General features: G+C 49.3%; 1 pseudogene; it reads right to left on the reverse strand.

Moving 5' to 3' along the window:
* The window catches only part of LOC119357716, a 54,415-nt pseudogene extending 43,430 nt beyond the window's left edge, over nucleotides 1-10,985 (reverse strand).
* Nucleotides 10,986-11,371: the final 386 nt, after the last annotated feature.

An 11,371-nucleotide genomic window follows, 5' to 3' on the forward strand; every position in this document is an offset into this window, starting at 1 on the left:
TTAGGCGAGTGCTTGGACTGCAGCTAAGCCCCCGAGTGGGAGGGTTGCTCTTCACTCGGTAGGATTTTTATAACTTAGGCGAGCACAGGGCTGCAGCTAAGCCCCCGAGTGAGAGGGTTGCTCCTCACTCGGTAGGATTTTTATAACTTAGGCGAGCACAGGGCTGCAGCTAAGCCCCCGAGTGAAAGTCTGGCTTACCACTCGGTAGGATTTTGATAACTTAGGCGAAACGGATTCGCAGCTAAGCCTCCGAGTGAGAGTCTGGCTCACCACTCGGTAGGATTTTTACAAACTTAGGCGAAACGGATTCGCGGCTAAGTCACCCACTGAGGGGGAATTTTATGTGGACAAAAATAAAAAGTGACAGAAACTATGGAGGAACCATGACACTATTATTTTGAGGTCCATGAACTACAGAAGTACTTTATTGCAACTCATCCGAGTGATAAAACTTAAGTGTAAAATGGGCGGAGTAGCTCCGCGTTCCAAGCTCGGGGCTCGTCGATATTATGCTCGACGTTGTAAAGACGGTACGCCCGTTGTGGAGGACCTTGGTGACGATGAAGGGGCCTTCCCAAGAAGGAGCAAGCTTGTGTGGTTTGTGCTGATCCACTCGGAGAACTAAATCCCCTTCCTGGAAGGCTCGACCTCTCACATTTCTGGCGTGGAAACGACGCAAATCTTGTTGGTAGATGGTCGACCGGATCAGAGCCATCTCCCTTTCTTCCTCTAAAAGGTCGACTGCGTCCTGCCGCGCTTGCTCAGCCTCTGCTTCGTTGTAGATTTCAACTCGAGGAGCATTGTGGAGAAGATCACTCGGCAAGACTGCTTCAGCTCCATAGACCAAGAAGAATGGAGTTCTTCCGGTCGACCGATTAGGTGTGGTCCGCAGACCCCAAAGCACTGAGGGAAGTTCGTCTACCCAGGCTCCAGCCGCGTGTTTGAGATCACGCATCAGTCGAGGCTTCAATCCCTTAAGAATCAGCCCATTAGCTCGCTCTGCTTGTCCATTCGACTGCGGATGGGCGACTGAAGCGTAGTCGACCCGTGTGCCTTGGGAGTTGCAGAAATCTCTGAATTCCTCTGAGTCAAAGTTCGACCCATTATCCGTAATGATGCTGTGCGGGACTCCATATCTGAATATTAGTTCCCTGATGAAGCTAACAGCAGTACCGGTGTCAAGGCTCTTGATTGGTTTAGCCTCGATCCACTTGGTGAACTTGTCGACTGCCACCAGTACATGCGTGAAGCCACTTCGTCCTGTCCTCAAAGGACCGACCATGTCCAGTCCCCATACTGCGAAAGGCCAGACGAGTGGGATGGTCTTCAGGGCCGACGCAGGCTTGTGCGACATATTCGAGTAGAACTGACATCCCTCGCACTTATCCACTATCTCCTTTGCCATCTCATTCGCCTTCGGCCAGTAGAATCCGGCTCGGTATGCTTTGGCCACGATGGTCCGAGAGGACGCATGATGACCACAGGTTCCCGAGTGAATATCATTGAGGATGAGTCGACCTTCTTCTGGTGTTATGCACTTCTGACCAACTCCAGTCGCGCTTTCTCTGTATAATTGTCCTTTGATTACGGTAAAGGCCTTAGATCGACGGACGATCTGTCGAGCCTCTTCCTCATCCTCCGGGAGCTCTTTTCTCAGGATATACGCAACGTATGGAACTGTCCAGTCGGGAATGACCACCAAGACCTCCATGATCAAGTCGACCACCGCTGGGACTTCAACCTCAGTCGGATCTGTGGCACTCTTGGGCTGTGGAGCTTCTTCGGTGAAGGGATCTTCTTTGACTGACGGAGTGTGTATATGCTCCAAGAACACACCACTCGGAATGGCTTCTCTCTTGGAACCCATCTTTGCTAGATCATCAGCTGCTTGATTTTTCAGTCGGGGTATATGATGGAGCTCCAACCCCTCGAACTTCTTTTCTAGCTTCCTCACTGCACTGCAGTATCCAGTCATGGCTGGGCTTCTCACGTCCCACTCTTTCATCACCTGGTTGACCACTAAATCCGAGTCGCCATAGACCATCAGGCGACGGACGCCGAGCGAAATGGCCATGCGCAACCCATATAAGAGGGCCTCATATTCTGCCTCATTGTTGGAGGAATCAAAGTGAATCTGGAGCACATATCTGAGCTTATCTCCTCTGGGGGAAACCAGGACAACCCCAGCACCGGAACCATTCAACATCTTAGAGCCATCAAAAAACATGGTCCAATGCTCCGAGTGAACTTCAGTCGGCTGCTGTTGTTCAATCCACTCGGCGAGGAAATCTGCAATTGCCTGGGACTTAATGGCTTTCTTTGCCTCAAACTTGATATCAAGGGGAAGAAGTTCAATCGCCCATTTGGCCACTCGACCAGTTGCATCTCTATTGTGCAAAATCTCTGATAGTGGAGCGTCGCTGACGACTGTGATGGAATGATCAGAAAAATAATGAGCAACCTTCTTTGTGGTCATGTATATTCCATACACAAGCTTATGATAATGAGGATATCTCTGCTTGGATGGAGTCAAGACTTCAGACAAATAATACACTGGGCGCTGAACTTTGAGAGCTTTTCCTTCTTCTTCCCGCTCGACCGTAAGCACAGTACTGACAACTTGTCCTGTGGCTGCGATATAGAGCAACAGAGGCTCTTTGCTGACTGGAGCAGCAAGCACCGGCTGGGTGGAGAGCAGAGCTTTTAGCTCGGCAAACGCTGCATCAGCTTCTGGAGTCCACTCGAACTTGTCTGTCTTCTTCATCAGTCGGTAAAGAGGCAATGCCTTTTCACCGAGTCGTGAGATGAATCGACTTAATGCGGCCAAGCATCCAGTAAGCTTCTGGACATCGTGCACTCGCACAGGGCGTTTCATTCGGAGAATAGTGCCAATCTTCTCTGGGTTAGCGTCGATTCCCCGTTCGAAAACGAGAAAACCGAGTAACTTGCCACCAGGAACTCCAAATGTGCACTTTGATGGATTGAGCTTGATATCATATCTTCTGAGGTTGGCAAATGTTTCGGCGAGATCAGCGAGCAGGTCGGAACCTTTTCGTGACTTGACAACGATATCATCCATATATGCTTCCACATTCAGACTGATTTGAGTGAGTAGACACTTCTGAATCATTCGCATAAATGTGGCTCCGGCATTCTTGAGGCCGAATGGCATGGTGATATAGCAGAAGCACCCGAATGGAGTGATGAAAGCTGTTTTTACCTCGTCGGGTCCGTACAGACGGATCTAGTGGTACCCGGAGTAGGCATCTAAAAAAGATAGCCTCTCGCATCCCGCGGTCGAGTCAACAATTTGATCTATGCGAGGGAGAGGAAAATGATCTTTCGGGCAGGCCCGGTTGATGTGCTTGAAATCAATGCACATTCGGAGCGACTTGTCCTTCTTAGGAACCATGACGACATTAGCGAGCCACTCGGAGTGGTATATCTCTCGGATAAATCCGGCCGCCAACAGTCGAGCCACTTCTTCACCAATGGCTTTTCTCTTCTGGACGGCGGACCGCCGAAGATGCTCTTTGACTGGTTTTGCAGATGAGTCGACTCTTAGGCGATGCTCAGCCAGTCCCCTGGGAACACCTGGCATGTCAGCGGGCTTCCATGCAAAAATGTCCTAGTTCTCACGGAGGAACTGGATGAGCGCTTCTTCCTATTTTGGGTCGAGTGTTGTGGAGATGCGGGTCGGAGCTGCATCGGGGTCGGTCGGGTGAATGTGAACAGGCTTCGTCTCACCGGACGACTGGAATGCAGACTCTGTGGCGGGTTTCTTTGATCGCAGCAAGTCACTCGGATCTGCGTTTTGCTTGTATTCTTCGAACTCGACCGCTGTCACCTGGGAATCGGCAATCTTGGAGCCCTTCTGAAAGCACTCTTCTGCCTTTTTCCGATCACCGGTGACAGTGATCACTCCTTTGGGGCCGGGCATCTTCAATTTGAGGTACACGTAGCATGGTCGAGCCATGAACCGTGCGTAAGCTGGTCTCCCCAAAATGGCATGATATGCACTCTGAAAATCCACGACCTCAAACGTCAACTTTTCTTTGCGAAAATGTTTCGAATCACCAAACACCACATCCAAAGCTATTTGGCCGAGTGACTCGGCCTTCTTCCCTGGTATAACTCCATGAAAGCTCATGTTACTAGTGCTCAGTCAGGACATCGGAATGCCCATTCCTTTCAGTGTGTCTGCATACAACAAGTTCAGCCCACTTCCACCATCCATCAGCACCTTTGTCAGTCGAGTGCCTTCGACAACTGGGTCGACCACCAAAGCTTGCCTCCCAGGGGTGGCAATATGAGTCGGGTGATCAGACTGGTCGAATGTGATGGGTATTTGAGACCATTTCAGATAATTTGCTTTTGCTGGGGCAACCATGTTCACCTCTCGGTTAATGACTTTCAGTCGACTCCTGCTTTCCACATCTGCAAAGATCATCAGAGTGGAGTTGATATGTGGATATCCTTCCTCACTGTCCTCCTTGTCTTCGGCCTTGTCTGACTCCTTCTCCTTGTCCTTAGACTGTTTTCCCTGAAACTGCTGGATCAGGAGTCGACATTGGCGAGTGGTGTGCTTCGGGTAGATGATATTCCCCTCTTCTCTTTCTTCGTATGGATGTGACATGGCATATCCATTACGTCGTTCCCTTCTTTATCCTTTACCTTCTTGGGGTTCCAGGATCCTTTTGGTTTCCCCTTCAACTTTCCTTGAGTCACGGCCAGAGCCTCTCCAGGAGCTGCCGGTTCGGCCTTTCGCTTCTGTTTCCGACTGGTGTTTCCTTTTTCCGACTGACTCGGCTTGTGCTTGCCGCTTCGGAGTCGGTCTTCTTCTTCGCCGTTGGCGTACTTGGTAGCAATCTCCATCATCCGACTCAAGGTCATGTCACCGGTTCGACCAAACTTCAAACTCAGTTCTCTGTTCTTGACGCCATCTTTGAAGGCGCAGACTGCCTGATGATCAGACACATTCTCCACAGTGTGGTGCAAAGTGATCCACCTCTGAATATACTCTCTGAGAGTCTCATTAGCCTTCTGCACGCAGACTTGCAACTCTGTCAATCCAGCTGGTCGCTTGCAAGTTCCTTCAAACATTCTGATGAACACTCGGGACAGATCTTCCCAAGTGTAAATGCTGCTAGGAGGTAATTGAGTCAACCATGCCCTGGCAGAACCTTCCAGCATGAGGGGTAAGTGCTTCATGGCCACCTCGTCGTTCCCACCACCAATCTGAACTGCCACTCGGTAGTCTTCAAGCCAAGTTTCAGGCTTAGACTCACCAGTGAACTTGCTGACTCCTGTTGCCAACCTGAAATTGGGAGGGATAACTGCGGCTCTGATAGCTCTGCTGAAACATTCAGGACCAGAAACATGCACTCGACTGCTTGTGGGCGCATCTCTGTCGAGTCCGCCCCGATGGGCTCTGTTCCGGTCGACCACACCTTGCACGATAATGGATCGCGCGTCGAAGCCTGGTTCTCTGGGGTCGACTGGAACCCTTCGCCCTGTACTGTACTGACGCCTGTCATCTGGCAGCCGAGGAGCGTAAGACCCACCCCTCGGAGGGGAATTGGGCGCTCGACGCCTATCATCTCGGTCGAGTCTGTCGCCATATTGATCTCGCCGATTCTCGCGCCCTTCACGCCGCGGAGGTGATCTGGGGCTGTGAGCCGACTGAACCGTATTCACAGTGACGGATTGACTGTGAATTCTGTTGTGCGACTGAGACACGGCTGAATTCTGATCTCCTGCTGCCCGGAGCAGATCCCTGATCTGCAGCAAACCTCTGCCAGCTTCCGACTGCGAAGGCTGGATGGACTCTGCTATACGGGTCGCAGCTGCTAAATTCTGAATTGGGGTTCGATATACCTGAGTCGGCGGGAAGAGTTGACGTCGACTGGTGTCGGGAACTCGTTGCCGCGCGCGCTCGTCGAGTGCTCGCTGAAGGTTCTCCAGTCGAGTGCGCTCGGCCAAATTGGCCAGACGCGCCTCCTCCAAGGCACGAGCCTCGGGGGTTTCTCCTGCGATGGGAGTACGCAGGGCATCCACGTTCCTGCGGCGAAGTTCCTCTCTTTGCAGAGAATCGAGTGGCTCGGGCTGGTACTCTTTGTGGCGTCGTGCGGGGTCGCCTCCGTCACCTGCTCCATCATCTCGGGTGAAGCCAGGGGGACTGCGGGGCCCATCGACCATCAAGATTTCCGCCGCTGGATCGCTGCTACCGCACTCGGATGCAGTCTCTACGGAGCCAGTCGACAGATCGAACAAGCCGTAGAGAGATTCGTCGGGCTCGATTGCCGCAACTTGGGTGGTGGCCGATTGGCGAGCCACCGCGTGCCTCACCCATCGCTGAAGCCTCGACCGGCCCGAGCGCTTGCGCTGGCGGGAGACCGGGAGGGTGAACGATGGAGGAGCCGACTGATACTGGGTCGACGGTTGCCGCAGCAGAACGCCGCGGACACATGCACGAAAATGCGTCGCACCGCGGACGGGGAGCGCATCTACGTCGAGTGGAGCCTCCTGGAGCCACGCGGAGTCGTCGGCGATGAAGGCGAGAGTGCCGAGACGGATCTCTTGACCCCCGACCAAAACTCCAGCAGACACCATGATGAAAGTACTCGGAAGAATCGCAACTTCTCCACAAAATCGCTAAAACACCTGCCCCACGGTGGGCGCCAACTGTCGTGGTTCTAAGCCTGACAGTAGAGTGGGGGGTAGGTATGGAGAGGCAAGGTCCTAGCTATGGAGAGGTTGTAAACACAAGGGATGTACGAGTTCAGGCCCTTCTCGGAAGAAGTAACAGCCCTACGTCTCGGAGCCCGGAGGCGGTCGAGTGGATCATGAGTATATGAGATACAAGGTGCCGAACCCTTCTGCCTGTGGAGGGGGGTGGCTTATATAGAGTGCGCCAGGACCCCAGCCAGCCCACGTAGGAGAGGGTTTAAGGTGAGTTAAGTCTGGGGCGTTACTGGTAACGCCCCACATAAAGTGTCTTTACTATCATAAAGCCTACTTAATTACAGGCCGTTGCAGTGCGGAGTGCCTCTTGACCTCCTGGTGGTCGAGTGAGTCTTCGTGGTCGAGTCCTTCAAGTCAGTCGAGTGTGTCCCTCGTTGGTCGACTGGAAGGCGACCTCTTCTAAGGGTGTCCTTGGGTAAGGTACTTAGATCAGGTTCGTGACCCTACCCTAGGTACATGACCCCATCATCACTCAGTGTGGCCTCTCGCATTGCCCAGACGAGGAGGATAGCCGACGGGACGCCGCGGCCATCGGGGAAGGCGTGCTTCTTCTCGCCGTCGGTGAGGACTTTGACGAGGCCATGCGCGTGGTTGACCAAGATCTCCGTGCTAGGGAACTAGCCGCACACCTCCATCAACTGCGCATGCCGCGCCTCGTCATCGCCGGCGAGCTCGATCATCGCTTGCTGCCAGCCGAGGCTTCTCTCCATAGAGGCGGCTGCAGCGGTCGTCGGTGAGTGTTTATTGATCTACTATAGGTGGGGATAAGAGGGGAGTTCGAACCGGCGCCCGTGAGAGGTGGGTGAGTGTGTGGTGGGGACAAGAGTGGTACAGTTACTTATTTAATGGCAGTTAGGACGTGGGGAGGGGAAATGTACAATATTCTTTCTACCTCCCGCCCTGGTCATAACATAGTAAATAATTGAAGCAAGTGTTCTACTGGAAGCGGATTAGGAGCACTCGGGTGCTCCACCCCCCTACATCCAAAAATAATTTAATAATTCAAAAAAGTCAAAAAAATCCTGGATATATTTTTGAACCAAATATGACTAGGTATTGTACTCATATAAAAAGTTCGGCCAAGGAATAATTCTCGTTGACTTCAAGGCAAAAAACAATTTATGATGACATAGCATGAATAGTACTTGTATCTAGCATTTTTGGGGAAATCTTTGACCCCGAATACAATAGAAGTCATTTCCTATTCAATCTTTTTATACAAGTGCAATACTTGGTCATGTTTGATTCCATAAAAAGTTCTAGGATTTTTTTGACTTTTTTTGAATTACTAAATTATTTTTGAATATAGGGGGGCGTAGCACACTAGAGCTCCTATGCATTTTCGGTGTTCTACTCTTCTTCCTTCTCCACTTTTCTGCACATGATAAAAGACAAGATAAGTTAATGAATGATAAAAAGATTAATAATCCACAATGCATACAAACACTTACTTCTGATTTAGTTTGCATTTCTTGCTACGTCTAGTGTGCCTTACCAATTTGCAAGCGCCACACCGGGTTTTCAACTCATGAAAAGAGAGTGGTCCACCATTTTTCGAGACAGGGCGGCTCTTATATACCTTTGTTGCACCTTTGCTTGACACTTTCATAGGATCTTTAACTGCAATCATGTTGCCTTCACCATCGTCCACATATTCAACTACACACTTACTGAGGTCATTTGTTTGCTTGATCTAACTTTCCTGTAGCAGATCATACTCATGACTCTTAGCTATCACAGCCTTCAAACTCTCCTGTAACTGATCCCACAAAGCAGGGTGTTTGCATGCCGCATGCATAGCTTCTGACGCTAACACACTGAGCTGGCTATATTTCATTCTCTCCCCTGCCCCAATCCAACCAAATCCCAACAGGTCGCTTGTGCGCCTCGCGGGCAGTCCCAACCTTGCTTCTTTCGTGAACCGAACAAGAACTAAACACTTTGGTATTTCAAATATGTTCAAGTGCTTCAGTACATGAAATATGTGCTTGCAAGGTAGACCCTTTCGAATCATTCTTCTGCAGCTGCATCTTATAATTTCTGCGGAATTTACTGGTGTATACTCCACCAAAACACGACGCTTCTGATTATTCTTCCAGGCCACGATGTACTGCTGTGATCCGTCTCCCAGCTTAATTTCTATAATCTCCATGCCTCCAATTTTTCTAAGATCATCTTGCAACATATAGAAGTTTGCTGGAGTGAAGACGTGAGAAGCAGCTATCTCAAGTTCCCTCGAGCTAGTAACTGGCACCGATAAACTCTATGAGGCCGTGCAGTTATCTCGCGCCTCGTTTTCACGGATACGTACAAGGGCGTTCTCATAGTGCAAAATCATATCCACCAGGGTCATTTCACCGTCTAGGTGGAGGTGAAGGCATGAGTTCAGGCTTTCACTCTGCTAGTTGCTCATGCCAAGCCAAAACCCCTCTGTTAGATAAGTCGCGGCCCACAGTCTCCTCTTCTTATACATCCTTCTCAACCATGTTACAGTTTTTTTCGACTGACATCTTTTGGAAAATGTGTGCCATCTCTCCTCAAACGTGGCCGTGGACGTGATGTAGTATAGAAGAGTTCGGAACTCCTTCAAGGACTTGTGACTGAGGTGAATCTTCATATTTTTTTATATATGCCACGTACATATACAGTGCCACACGTCTGGTAAGACTTCGCGAATTGCCTTGATCATCGCAGCGTTGGCATCCGTGATTACACTCTTCAGCATCTTTTGACACATGGACCTTAAAAAATTCTATAGCATCCACACATATGTCTCTTCGGTCTCGTCCAAAACTATGGCACAACCAAAAACAGTGGTCCTCCGATGATTGTTAAGACCAACAAAAGGTATGAATGGCATACCATAGCGGTTCATCTTGTACGTGCTGTCAAATACAAGCACGTCGCCGAAGTCCTCATAGTCATGATGAGACCGAGAGTCGCACCTGAACATCCTATTCAAATGTCATTCCTTATCTAGCATGTACTCGAAAAAGAAGCTAGAATCTCTCTGTTTCCTACTGGCCATGATGCCTATGGCTGTGGCAGCATCACCTTTTGAAAGCAGCTTCCTCTTCTCCCTGGCGCAAAGGCTATATATTTCACGCCTGGTAAAACCAAGACCGCCGTACCATACATGTTTGCTAATGAAGGAATCCATCATGTCGTGAATTCTAATCCCTGCTGCTCCCATGGACATTATCTCATGCTTCTGGTACTCTTTGATTTTTCTGTGGGACCAAAGAAAAGGTACCTCGTCCGGTCCTGCCAACATATGGCTATGCTTGTTCTCAAAACTTTCAACATACCAAACCCCACGCTTTTGGTCAAGCTTGACAGTCAGGTGCACTTCGCAAAAGCAGCGTATCTGGGCTCTGAGCCTACGGCTATGTCCTTCCTCGGTTAGCAACTTGTTGTCACGTTTTCCTTGTCTAGAACAAACAAACCGCCTATAACGCATATGATGTGACTCGGTTTTGCTATACCTGACCTTATTCTTTCTAATGATGAAACCATTATCTCTAGCATAGCTGTTGTAGAAATCATACGCAGCATCGTGAGACATAAAAGTCATTTTCATTATCTGCATGAACATATCCCTGTTATCATCTGCACTGGCAGTATCTTGGACATTCTTTGCCCCATCATCTTATGGCACCTACAAAATCAAACCATAGCCATGAAAACAGTTTTCTATGGTTTAACATTACTTCCATAGAACATTGATTACACACATACCTCACTCATGATGACCGACGACTGCGACTCCCCAGAATCAGGTGCATCTAATGATTCGTTGTTAAGGCCCGTCTCCGCGTCGGATTCACTGTAATAGTCATACGCATTATGACATTCGGAAATAAGCTGAAAAATACAACACAAATACATAATTACTTATCATATAATATTCCAGAAGAAATTCAATTTGCATGCCAACAAAAATTTTCACTTCCGTACCTGACTAATGTAATCTTCATTCGAGAGCTTCGAGTTGTTTTCCTGATCATCATCAACCTCATCGATCTATAAATTTTCAACACAAAAATTTAATGTTGTTGGATGCCACCAAAAAATTACAACATGACAATGCCACTCACATTAAGATCGTCCCATTTGTTCCCATTCTCTGACCAATCTCCATGATCTGAATTTTCATCATCTGACCAATCTTCTATCCAGTCTTTCATCAGTTCTTCAAACTCCATGTCTATCATGATATCAGTTAACTCCTCATCCGCCATTTCCTACAACAAATAATATGTATCATCACATGTGCAAACATTATCAATGATGAAATATACAACACATAGCACACGATCACGGATGTTATGTAAACAACCCCAATCGAGGCCGTTCAGATCTGCCAAACCTAGTAAGGAAGATGGCCACGACACCCGTCGTGATCACTTTCAATCACGAGGAACTGCACGATCTCAAAACTTAGCTAGATCTGTGATTACCTCTGCCGTCGGATACCTAGGTTAGCCGCCACATCAAATAACGATAGTGGTGGTACGCACAGCCGACGGCAACTGACGCTACGTGAACCCTAGACTGAAGAAACCCATATCACGAGGACAAGCACTACCAAAACAAGATCCACGATCGCATGCGCTGCCGGGTAGCT

Source organism: Triticum dicoccoides, chromosome 2A (genome assembly GCF_002162155.2).
Source record: "Triticum dicoccoides isolate Atlit2015 ecotype Zavitan chromosome 2A, WEW_v2.0, whole genome shotgun sequence".
Classification (NCBI taxonomy): Eukaryota; Viridiplantae; Streptophyta; class Magnoliopsida; order Poales; family Poaceae; genus Triticum; species Triticum dicoccoides.